This window comes from Ovis aries, chromosome 18 (genome assembly GCF_016772045.2).
Source record: "Ovis aries strain OAR_USU_Benz2616 breed Rambouillet chromosome 18, ARS-UI_Ramb_v3.0, whole genome shotgun sequence".
NCBI classification, from domain to species: Eukaryota; Metazoa; Chordata; class Mammalia; order Artiodactyla; family Bovidae; genus Ovis; species Ovis aries.
In genome coordinates, this window is record NC_056071.1 from 30,499,624 (window position 1) to 30,511,162 (window position 11,539).

Here is an 11,539-nt window from a genome sequence, read left to right on the forward strand (position 1 = left end):
AAGCAGTTTCGTTTACAATAGCATCAAAAAGAATAATATACTTAGGAATAAATTTAACCCAGGAGGTATGAGATTTGTACCCTCAAAACTAAAAAATATTTCTGAAAGAAACTAAAGACTAAAGTAAACAGGATGACATCCAATGTTCATGGATTGGTAGCCTTAATATTATTATGGTTGCGGTACTCCTTAAATTGATGTATAGATTCAATAAATCCATATCAAAATCTCAGTTGGCTTTTTTTTTTTTTTCTGCAGAAATTGGACCAACTGATCCTAAAATTTACCTGAAAAATGCAAAGGACTGCTGGTGGGAGTGCAAAATAGTACAGCCACTTCGAAAGACAACTTGGCAGTTTCTTACCAGAAGCATAGTCTTGCCGTACGATCCAGCAACTATGCTCCTCGGTATTTACCCTGAGGAGTTGAAAACTTACATCCACATGGAAACTCTCACACCAAGGTTTATATCAGCTTTATTCATAAATGCCAAAAGGTGTAATCAACCGAGATGTTAGTCAGTAGGGAAATGGATAAACAAACCGTGGTAGATTCAGATAACGGAATATATTACTCAAGGCTAAAAAGAAATGAGCTATCAAGCTATGAAAAGACATGGAGGAAATTAAAATGAATATTACTGAGTGAGAGAAGCTAATCTGAAAAAGCTACATACCGTATAACTCCAACTGTACGACAATTGTTGCCGTTCAGTGGCCCGGTCGTGTCCCACTCTTTGTTACTCCATGGACTGCAGCATGCCAGGCCTCTCTGTCCCTCGCCATCTCCTGAAATTTGCCCAAGTTCATGTCCATTGCATCAGTGATGCCATCCAGCTATCTCACCCTCTGATGCCCTCTTCTCCTTCTGCCCTCAATCTTTCCCAGCATCAGGGACTTTTCCCATGAGTCAGTCCTAACATGGCAATTAGGAAAAGGCAAAAATATGGAGACAACAGGGCTTCCCTGGTGGCTCAGACAGTAAAGAATCCGCCTGCAATGTGGGAGAGCTGGGTTCGATCCCTGGGCTGGGAAGATCACCTGGAGGAGGACATGGCAACCCACTCTGCTCTTCTTGCCTGGAGAATCCCCATGAACAGAAGAGCCTGGTGGGCTACAGTCCATGGGGTTGCCAAGAGTCATACCGTATGGCTAAGCACATGGAGACAACAGCAAAAAATATCAATGAATTTTAGCGGTTGGAGGGAGGAAGGGATGAGTAGGTGAAGCACAATGGATTTTAGAGTAGTGAACCACTCTGTACGATGCTGTAATGGTGGATACAGGTCATTATACATTTATCTAAACCTATAGAATGTAAGACAGCAAGAGTAAACCCCAGTGTAAACTGCGGACTCTGATTGATGATGATGCGCCAGTGTAGGTTCCTCAGCTGTAGTAAATGTACTTCTCTGGTGTGAGATGTTGATCCCGGGGGGAGGATGTGCATATGCGAGGGCAGGGGTTATATGGGAAATGTCTATTTTGCTGTGACTCTAAAATTGCTCTAAAAATTGTCTGTTTAAATATGTCTATTTTCAAAATGCAAGGGATCTAGAATAGCCAAAATAATCTTGAAAAAGAACAAAGTTGGCAGACTCATACATCCCAATGTCAAAATTCACTATAAAGCTAGAGTAATCAATACTTTGTGGTACTGGCATAAGAACAGACATATAGATTAATGGAATAGAAATGAGAGCTCAAAAACAAAGCCTCACATTTATAGTCAATAGATTTTCAACAGAGGAACCAAGACAACTCAATGGGGGAAATAATAGTCTTCTCAAGAATTGATGTTGGGACAACTGAAATATCCATACACAAAAGAATGAAGTTCTATACATAAACATTACTCAATACAGATTAAAGACCTTAATATAAGGCTTGAGATTGGGAAAGGCTAGGCTGCTGGGGCTAGAGGCAGGGGAGTGGGATTACTACCTGGTCAGGTGCTGTTATAGAAGTCTTAGAAGACTTCTTAGTCTAAAGAAGTCTTAGAAGTCTATGGAAGTCTTAGAAGACTCAGAAGTCTTCTACAATAATCATTATTATTTATTTTGCCCTGAAATTCAGAGGTTGACAAATGTCAGTAACAGACCTTGTAGTGAATCCATAGGAACAGAAAGAGTCTGTAAATGTTCTCCATCTCTCTTCCAATTTATCTACCTTGAAAGCTGGTGGGAGTAGACATTGGCACAACCTTTTGGAGGGCAACTTTGCAGTTACTAATGCTCTCCCTGAAAAATGTGAGAACCCTACCACCATTTGGCATTTGCAGGAAATACCAGCCCGATGGAGCAGAGAAGGAGGTACAAAGGTGTCATCACAGAATTGCTTGGAACAGCCTCTGGTAGACCGATTACAAAACTGGCCCCAATGCCCCACACTTTCCTGTATCCTTTCCCAAAGTCACTTTGCAGCTCTTTCCAGCAAGAGATGGAATTGATTTCTCAACCCCTTGAATCGGGACTGGCCTCTGACTAGATTTGGCCAATGGAATATGGTGGAAGTGACCATGTGCCAGCTCCAAGTGCTGGCCTCAGGAGCCCTTGCATCCTCCCACTTGTTCTCCTGGACGCCTGCTACCAACACGAGGACAAGTCTAGCCTAGTTTGCTGCAGGATGAGAGACCACATGGAAGAGAAGAAAATCATCTCAGGCGAGGCCATCCTGGACCAGCCAGCCCCTGGGTGACCCTCCAGCTGACTGCAGATGCCTGAGTGGACTCTTGGGAATCAGCCTTGCCTGGCCCAGACCAGGGCTGCCCAACTGACTCAGACTCATGAGCACAGCTCAGCTTTGGGGTTGTCAGGTGGCCATTATTTACAGTACTAAAGAACAGATACAGCCCGAAACTGGAGGCCACCCAGATGCCCATTGATGCGAGGCTGGAAGTATAAATGGTGGTTCGGCCTTACAATGGGACACCCTGTGGCCATTAAGAAATGAGGTCGATCCATATATACTGACCTGGATGACGTCCATGATATATTGGTGAGGGAAAAAAGCAAATGACTTGTCAATATTTATGCCACGACCCCATTTTTGGTTTTGTTTTGTTTTGTTTTTTAAAGTCTGTGTGTAAAATACATAGAATAGATTCACCTAGGGAAAAATCAGCAGTGATATACAGCAAGCTATTCATAAGGGTTGCCTCTAAGGAAGACAGGGAGGAGTTTTATATTTGTTTTCTTTCTTGCATTTTTTTTAAAAGTGAAGATTACTTGGGGGAAAAAAATACACACACACCAAAAGTTGGTGTTTTCAGTGACTGAGTTTGTTGAAATTGAGGCCCAGCTGCTTGTTGAAATTGAGGATTCTCCAGCTTCTCCACTTCTGCCCCAACCCAAGTCCACCCTCTCCTCCAGCAAACTCACACCCCTGCATATCCCTCCATCACTCGGTCATTCACCACAGACTCCTCACCCCCTCAGGTATTTACCTTCAAATAGGAGAGCAGGAAGATCCTTAGGGGATTAAGACCCGCCTTTGTGATACAGAGGGAAACTTGGTACCAGAGAGGCGGCTGGGACACAGGGGAGGCCTCCGAGGCAACAGCTGAGCTGAGGGAAGACACAGGTGTCCTGAGGGCCGTCCACCTCAAGGAGCCTGGAGAAATCCCCAGCCCAGCCCAGACTTCCGCTGCCTCCCAGTTCCCTCAGAGGGAGCCTCGAGGATCAGGAACAAGCTTCGTCCTTCTTGGGAGATGGAGGAGGGCTGTGAGGGAGGGGAAAAGGGACAGAGCTCAAGAGAAGGAGGGATGGGTGGGGGTGGGCATGAGTGCCAGCCGCAGCCCAGAGCCTCCGGCAGGCAGCAGCCAGATAATAAGCAAGAATAATAGGGGAACGAGAGCGAAATGTCACATAGGCTGTGGTGCCATTAGCCACCAGAGAAGGGAAATATCCCATAATTAGGCCAGGCCTTTGTTTGCTTTTGTGCAGGAGGAATAAGAGGAGGCCTTGGTTATTGGGGGGCACTGTGCCTCTGGGGATGGATCTGTTTACCTGGGGTGTGGGGTGGGGCAAGGGGAAGTGGATTCTGGGACCCTCAGGCTTCCTAGTCCCTGGTCCCTGAGCCTGACATGCTCAGAGGGTATTTGGAAGGGGGCCAGGGAAGGGATAAGACTGGTTCCACCTCGAAACTGAAACATGGAGCTCAGAGGCTTCCTTGCTAAACTGTGTTTGCTGCTGTTTGTTTATATTTCCCTCGTTATTACCCAAGTCACAGAAACACCCGGGTAATAGCTGCAAAATTACACACTCGCAGCTAATTCAACTACAACTCTTGGCATAGCAGCCACGTTTTAAGGAGAAATAAACAAGGCTTGAAATAAAAGTCGGCAGGAATACAAATCTGCAGCAACGAGGCCCACCCCCGCCCCCTTCCCATGCAACAACTAGAACATATAGCCCTCTTTCCACACATGCACACGCCTCTGCCCAGGCCCAAGGACCCATAGGCCAGCCTTCCCCATTCCCTTCAGGACGACTTGAAGGGGCTCTTATCACTGCTCCCCCCACTCTAATCCAGGTTAGGCCAGGTCCTTCGTTCATCAGACCCAGGCTCCTCCTCTGCCTGACTCCCTTTGCTTAAGGGTGCCCACTCTCCTGCTTCGGAGAAGGCAATGGCAACCCACTCCAGTACTCTTGCCTGGAAAATCCCATGAACGGAGGAGCCTGGTAGGCTGCAGTCCATGGGGTTGTGAAGAATCAGTGAGGAGGTTCGAACCACCTGCTCACCATTTACTCATCCAACACATGTTTCTTGAGCATATACTTGTGCCTGGCATGGATGGTGCTTTAGTGGTAAGAAAATACAGACGCAGTGTATGGGACAGATATTAGACCACTAAATGCATAAATAAGTGCATAATAACAGGCTGGGCTAACTGCTCTAAAGGAAAAGCACAGTGTCCAGTGGGAGTGGAGAAGAGAGACTTGCTTCAGATTGTGGGTTCAGGAAGGGTTTCTTTTAGGGAAAAGGAAAGGCCTGTTTGAATTGAGGCCCGGAGGTGAGAGTTTTCTGAGTGCTGAGTGGGGAGGAGAGCATTCTAGGTGGAGGGAACAGCATGGGCAAAGGCCCTGAGGGAGGAAGCCAGTGTGGCTGGGGGTGCAGGGAGCTGGGGGATCTAACATGAACTGGCCTGGGCACAGGTGCCGCAGGCCATCTTAGGGAATTGGAAAGAGTCATAAGATTCTAAGGAAAGCAGAAATAATCTTGCAGTCTTGAACTATCTCCTTGCTTGGCTAGGGTGGGGGAGTAAGGCGGAGGGGTGGTTGTAGACTTCCTAGTAAGAGATGATGGTGGCTTGAGAAGGGGCTGTGGCAATAAGGACAAAGAGGGAAGAAGGGGTAAAGGGGATCTCAAAGGCAGACAGCACTTGGATTTCCAGGGGAAGGGAGAAGGAGTCAAAGGGAGCTGGTGGATGGAGTTCATTTCCCGAAATGGGGAGTCTGCAGGAAGCATGGGTCTGGGACGTGTGTCTGGAGAGCATAGAGATAACACTCAAGACCACTGGGGAGCCAAGGTCGTCCATGGAGAGAGAAAAGAGAGGAGAGAAGGTGTGTGCGCACACGTGTGACTCTCAGCTCAGACTCTGACAGACTGCCCCTCCCCCAACCACTAATAACAAGAATAAAAGTTCCAACCACAATTTGTGGAGAGAAGTAAACAAGAAGGAGTCTCAGCCCAGCTGCATCAGAGGCAGCCCCACCTTACCCTCTACCTCCCTTAGGATCTGCTCCAACCAAGTGTCTGTGAGCTGGGAAGTTTGTTGGGAGAGGGGGTGTGGGAACCCGGGAGAACCCACGGAGCTCAGCCAGAGATGAGAGAGGTGACCGGAGAGAGCAGGAGGGCAGAGAGGGAGAAGATGGTTGGCTGGGGTGGGCGAGGAGGACAGAGAGACAGAAGGCAGGCAGGGGCTGGGCCGGGCAGCAGGGGCTCTCTGTCTCTGACAGGGAGGCACGGGCTGCAGGAACTGATTAGCGCAGAACGGTGTCCTGAGGAGGCCCTCTGACTCCGGCTCACACCCACACGCTCACACCATGGAGTGTAACGGAGTGTGAGCATATGACTGTGCTGGAGGCAGTGTCACCAGGCCCCTCCACCCCGTCCCCCTCTTCCTGAGAAACCTGGGGGGCAGGGCAGGGAACCCAACTAGGGAGGTGGGACACCCTGGTTTGCCAGAGTCCCCAGCCCTGCCTGGTCCCTGGCCTCCCTGTGAGGGGTTGAGCGAGGTCCTGTCCGGCCGTTTAGCCTCAGACCACCGTGGGCCCAACCCCAGTGCCCATGACTCCACATTCTGCTGTCCCTCTCTGCTCGTCCCTGTGCGTGTGTATATGTGTGCGTGTGTGTGCACGTGTGGCGGGGGCACAGATACACTCGGGTGCACATATTTTGCTTGTCCCTGTGTGTACTTGTAAAACACGCTTGCACACCTGTGTGCACATACGTGTGTATGTCCAGGTGCATCAGTGTGAGGAAAGGGAGGGGACCCCCGCTGGTCCCCCGCTGCTGGTGAGTGGCAGCGTCCTGAGGCCTGGCTCAGCCCTCCCCAGCAGGGAATTCTCCTCCGCCCCACTGCCGGGCCCTCGGTCTTTGTGCTCCTGCAGCAGGAATTGTACTCCCTGTACCCCTGGGGGGCTTCTCTGGGGTCTCCGACTGACTGAGAACTGCCCTGGAAGAGGCGGGAGCTCTCCTTATTTTTGTCAGGCTGGTGGGCTCTGCTGGGGCAGAGGCCTGAGGGTCTGGGATCTGCTGGGGGAAGGCAGCTGGCCTGAGGCGGCCGAGGGAGCTCTGTGATGAGGGAACACCTAGTTGGACTCAAGGGACACTGGACAAGGTCTGTCTCCAGCCTTCTTGACTCTGGGCAGAACTCTGGGAAGGAGAGGCTATAGCCAAGTGACCACCCCCCCGCAGAGCCAAGGATACAAGGGTAAAGGAGATTTTGGCATACATTGTTGAATGAAGTTTGGCTTACAGGCCATGAATTGTCTAGGTTTGAGGTCCAGCCCTGTCACTGATGTGCCCCGTGATGGTGGACAGCACCCTCCTCTCGGGCCTCAGTTTGTGCATCCGTAAAATCAGTAGGGGTGGATGCTAGAGAGCCAGATAGCCCCTGAGGGCCTGTTCAGCTCCATGCTTTATTGCATGATTGAGGCAAGCAGCCCTTGGCCACTGAAGACCAGCTCAGCGGCATGAGTTGGGGGCAGGAAGTGCAGAGAGCACGGCCCCAGGATGCTTTTGGTCACAAGTGCGCTTGTACCACCCTGTACTGCTCACGTCTAGAGTACAGAGAGCGTCTCCCTAAACATTCAGGCTCACGTAAGAATTTCATCCTCACCTGAGCTCTGTGCCTTCTGGAGCTGGCTGGCCACAAGGCGACAGAAGCTGCAAGATCGCAAGCCTAGAGCTGATGGAGAAGCTCATGTGACAGCTGGTTCTCCCCCTGCCCCCAGCCAACTGCCCCTAGGGAGGTCCATGTTTGTACCTTCCGATCTTCTCTACCCGGCTTCCCTGCTGGCTCAGATGGTAAAGAATCTGCCTGCAATGCAGGAGACCCAAGTTCAATCCCTAGGTTGGGAAGATACCCTGGGGAAGGGAATGACTACACACTCCAGTATTCTTGCCTGGAGAATTCCAAGGACAGAGGAGCCCAGAGGGCTACAGTCCATGGGGTCGCAAAGAGCTGGACACGACTGCAAAATTATCACTTTATCTTCTTTACTGCATCTATTCAGGACTAGGGAGATAATGGTCCCAGGAGCAGCTTAACATTTTAATTTATTATTTTGAAAAAAAAATTCATATGTTTCAAAAATAAAAAAGTAAAAATTATAACATAGGGTAAAAACCTTCCCTCCCTCTTGCTGCTCTGCAGGCCTGGCTTTTAGTTTCCCATGTGTCCTTTCAGGGTTTCATTTACTTTCAGAAGCAAATACAAACACAAGCATCTTCTGAATGGATGGCTAAGAGATCCAGGGAGCTTTTGTGGAGTGCCGAGAGCTGGGCCTCCCATCCCTGACTGGCCTCAGATCTGAGGATGCGACCATCCCAGGATGATAATCAATCGGACACTTTCAAATATTTATGAAACACTGATGGATTTTCTCAGTCTGGAGCTGTAGCTTTCATGGAATTGGGCTTTATTAGCCAGAAAGTCAATATTTTCCCTGGGCCACGGCCCAGCTGCATGTGTTCCTGTCGTGCCCCTGGTCCTGTGGGTCTTGCTGCTTCTGTCGTGTCAGCTTCTTGCCGGAGGCTCTCGACTTCCCTGCCACTGAAAGCTGGTAGGGAAGCACACAAAGGCCAAACCTCAGGGATGAGCCTCTGTGCAGAGACTTACTCTGGGGCTTGTGCTGGGCAAGTCATTTTCCCTCCCTGAGCCTCAGTCACCCTATCTGAAAGGTGAGAAGACTGGTCGGCTGTTGAGCTTCACTGCTGCTTGGTCCTGTGAACCTCCCCAGACAGGGGCTCCCTAAGTGCAGAGCTGGGTCTTCTCTCCCTCCTTTATCTCTCCCAGTGTCCCCAGGCATAGGGCAAAGCTCTAGCTCGGGCTCTTTCCTTCTCAAAATATGACAGACTCAAGGCTCCATTACTCTGCGAAGAGGATGTTTCCATGGGCTCTAAAGAGACCACAACTCTTGGGCCTCACCACAACTTGTCCCGGGTTCGTGACTTCCTCCCTGAATGGCTGGAAAATATAAAGCTGGTGGGATCTGAGTTGGATCAGTGGTGGCGGATGGCTGCAGAGCAGGGCTGATGGGAAGCTGTGAAAAGAGAGCTGATGTTTCTGAGACTCTGAGGTCAAAACCAGGGGCAGCAGAGAGAGCTAATGAGCTTGGCTGTGATGAGTGGGTGAGGGGAGCAGGACTGCTGGGGTGCGAGAGTGGAGCCAGGTAGGGGCCCATCTGGTGCCAGGGAAGCTAAGGCAGGGCCTCCTTACCCTGCCCAGCCTTTTGAAATGTGTGTGTGTGTGTTTGTGTGTGTGTGTGTGTGTTTTAATTTTATAGTCTTGTGTTAGTCGCTCAGTCATGTCCGACTTTTTTTGACCCCATGGACTGTAGCCCACCAGGCTCCTCTGTCTATGGAATTTTTTTAGGTAAGAATACTGGAGAGGTAGCCATTCCCTTCTCCAGGGGACCTTGCTGACCTAGGAATCAAACCTGGGTCTCCCACATTGCAGGCAGATTCTTTAGCATTACAGACAGATTCTTTACTTCCTGAGCCACCAGGGAAGCTGAAAGGGTTAGTCGCTCAGTCATGTCTGACTCTTTGTGACCCCCTGGGCTGCAGCCCGCCAGGTTCCTCTGTCCATGGAATTCTCCAGACAAGAATACTGGAGTGGGTTGCCATGCCCTCCTCCAGGGAATCTTCCTGACCCAAGGATCAAACCCAAGTCTCCTACATTACAGGCAGATTCTTTACCATCTGAGCCACCCCAGATGCTCTTACAATCTTAAAAATATTTAAATATATATTCTAGTAATAGGAATACATGAATACATTTTTACCACAAAAACTCAAACAGTGTACAAGCAAATCACAGAGAAGGCTTCTTTCCCTACAGAGCATCCTCTACTGTTTGCCTTTGGTAACAGTTTGATATGTAGCTTGCAGACCTTCCCTTACATATTATATTTATACACAAAATACCTACATGTGCACAGATAAGAGGCTGTTTTACAACATAACTAGGATCCTACTAGATACATCTTATCCTGGAATTTACTTTTTTCTCCTGTAAGCTTGGGAGATCTCAACTGCTTCCAGGTATTTCTTACAAAGGATGGGTCTCAGCTGGCCTAGCAACTCCCCTATATATGGGCATTTGGGTTGTTTCTGTTTTTTCACTATTACAAAAAGGGGTGCTGGGAATATCCTTGATGATCCTGCTCCTGTGGCCTAGTTGAGACCTCCTCTCAGGCCCGAGGTACATGGGGCCCACTCAGCCAAAGGAAAATGTCTGATCCATAATGGCCCCTGAGTAGGAAGAGCTGAAGGCATGCTCCCTCTGCTGGGAGAAGCTGAATGCTGAGCCCAAGAACAGATGCCTGTAGGATGGTATTTCAGGCAGTGAGATGGCAGTGGTGGGGTTAAGAATGCTGCCCCGCTACAGAATGCCGCATCTCTTACTACCCATCCTCTCTGGTTCTCACCCAAGACAGTCCCAGAGGGGGAAACAAGAAGATGCTGTGGGAGGAGGCTGGAGTGGAGAGGTCACTGATGGCCGCCAAGCAAAATTCTCAGAAGGGAGCTTGGGCTTGACTGGGACTTGATGAGACCACCATTCAAGGTCACGAGCCAGGGTATGGAGCTGAGAGTTTACTTTCTCTGAATGTTTGCTGTATGCGGGGCTCTGCGCTAGGAAATTTGGATGCTTGTTGCTGTTCAGTCAGTAACTTGTATCTGACTCTTTGAGACTGCGTGGACTGCAGCACACCAGGCTTCCCTGTCCTTCACTATCTCCCGGAGTTTGCTCACACTCATGCCCAGTGAGTCAGTGATGCCATCCAACCATCTCATCCTCTGTCGCCCACTCCTCCTCCTGCCCTCAATCTTTCCCAGCATCAGGGAGTATTTTAGTTCAGTCCTGTGCGGTAGCGGGGATTTCATTTACAGACACAGATACTGCAGCTCAGGTAAGGTGGCTTGCCCCAGGCCACACAGCCACTTTCCCTGACTGCACAGCCCAGGTCCATCCATCCTCCCTGGCTGCCTCCCTTCGGCCTTTGGGCTCCCCCACCAGATGATGCCAGGTCTGGAGCCCCACAGGTCTCCGGCCACCTGGGCCTTGCAGGTAAGTGGTCAGTGGTGACAGATGGACTAGGGCCTCTCCTGGGAAGAGCAGGGTCGACACAGGGCTCGCACAAGCTGCCTGAGCTCATTCCATTGTGGCATCACGTGGCTGAGAAGCAGGCCCTAGAATCTGCTCAGGCACCAGGGGAGTCAGGCAGAACTCAGGTTTGCTCAGGCTGTGGGGCCGAGGCTAGGTTTGGGGTCAAAGGGCAAGCAGCATGGCTGGAGATTTGTTGGCTGGGGATGAAAAGCTAGGGCCTTCCTTACTTGTCCCTTCATATCTCTGTGTTAGGGCAGGATTTAAAGCTTTCTTCAGATTCTCAGAAGCATCTGTAGTTCCCAAAGAGGTTCAAATTTTGTGGATTAAAACATAGTCTCTACAGAGCACCTGGGGCAGAGGAAGGAGTCTGGGAATCCCAGTTAGGACCCCATCTCTACCGTGACTCAGTGTCCCCATCTGTCTTACTCTGAGCTGGACCTGAGCATCCCTAAGGGCCTTCCTGGAACCTTTAGCTGGACTCCACTCTCCATCCTGGAGAAAGCAAAGCATTCTGGGAGGCTTAAGCAGGGATGGTCTTTGAGAATCCCTGCGGTCCAGGGGACAAAGAACTGGAGAGCTGGCTCGTGCTTTGGGGAGCAGGAGGTGAGGAGACAAATAAGGATAAATTTCTCTGTCTCTTTTTTTTTTTTCCTCCAGTGGTACTAGGCAGGGAGGGAGGGTTCAACATGAAGAACTGGGT

The 11,539-nt window shown here is 50.0% G+C and overlaps 1 long non-coding RNA gene across 1 annotated transcript in view; it reads left to right on the forward strand.

Moving 5' to 3' along the window:
* Nucleotides 1-9,327, forward strand: part of LOC132658118 (uncharacterized) — a 30,253-nt gene extending 20,926 nt beyond the window's left edge. The window contains exons 2-3 of the long non-coding RNA XR_009597238.1: nucleotides 259-4,681; nucleotides 9,103-9,327. This is a non-coding gene — a long non-coding RNA (uncharacterized LOC132658118). The remainder of the gene's footprint in view (nucleotides 1-258; nucleotides 4,682-9,102) is intronic.
* Nucleotides 9,328-11,539: the final 2,212 nt, after the last annotated feature.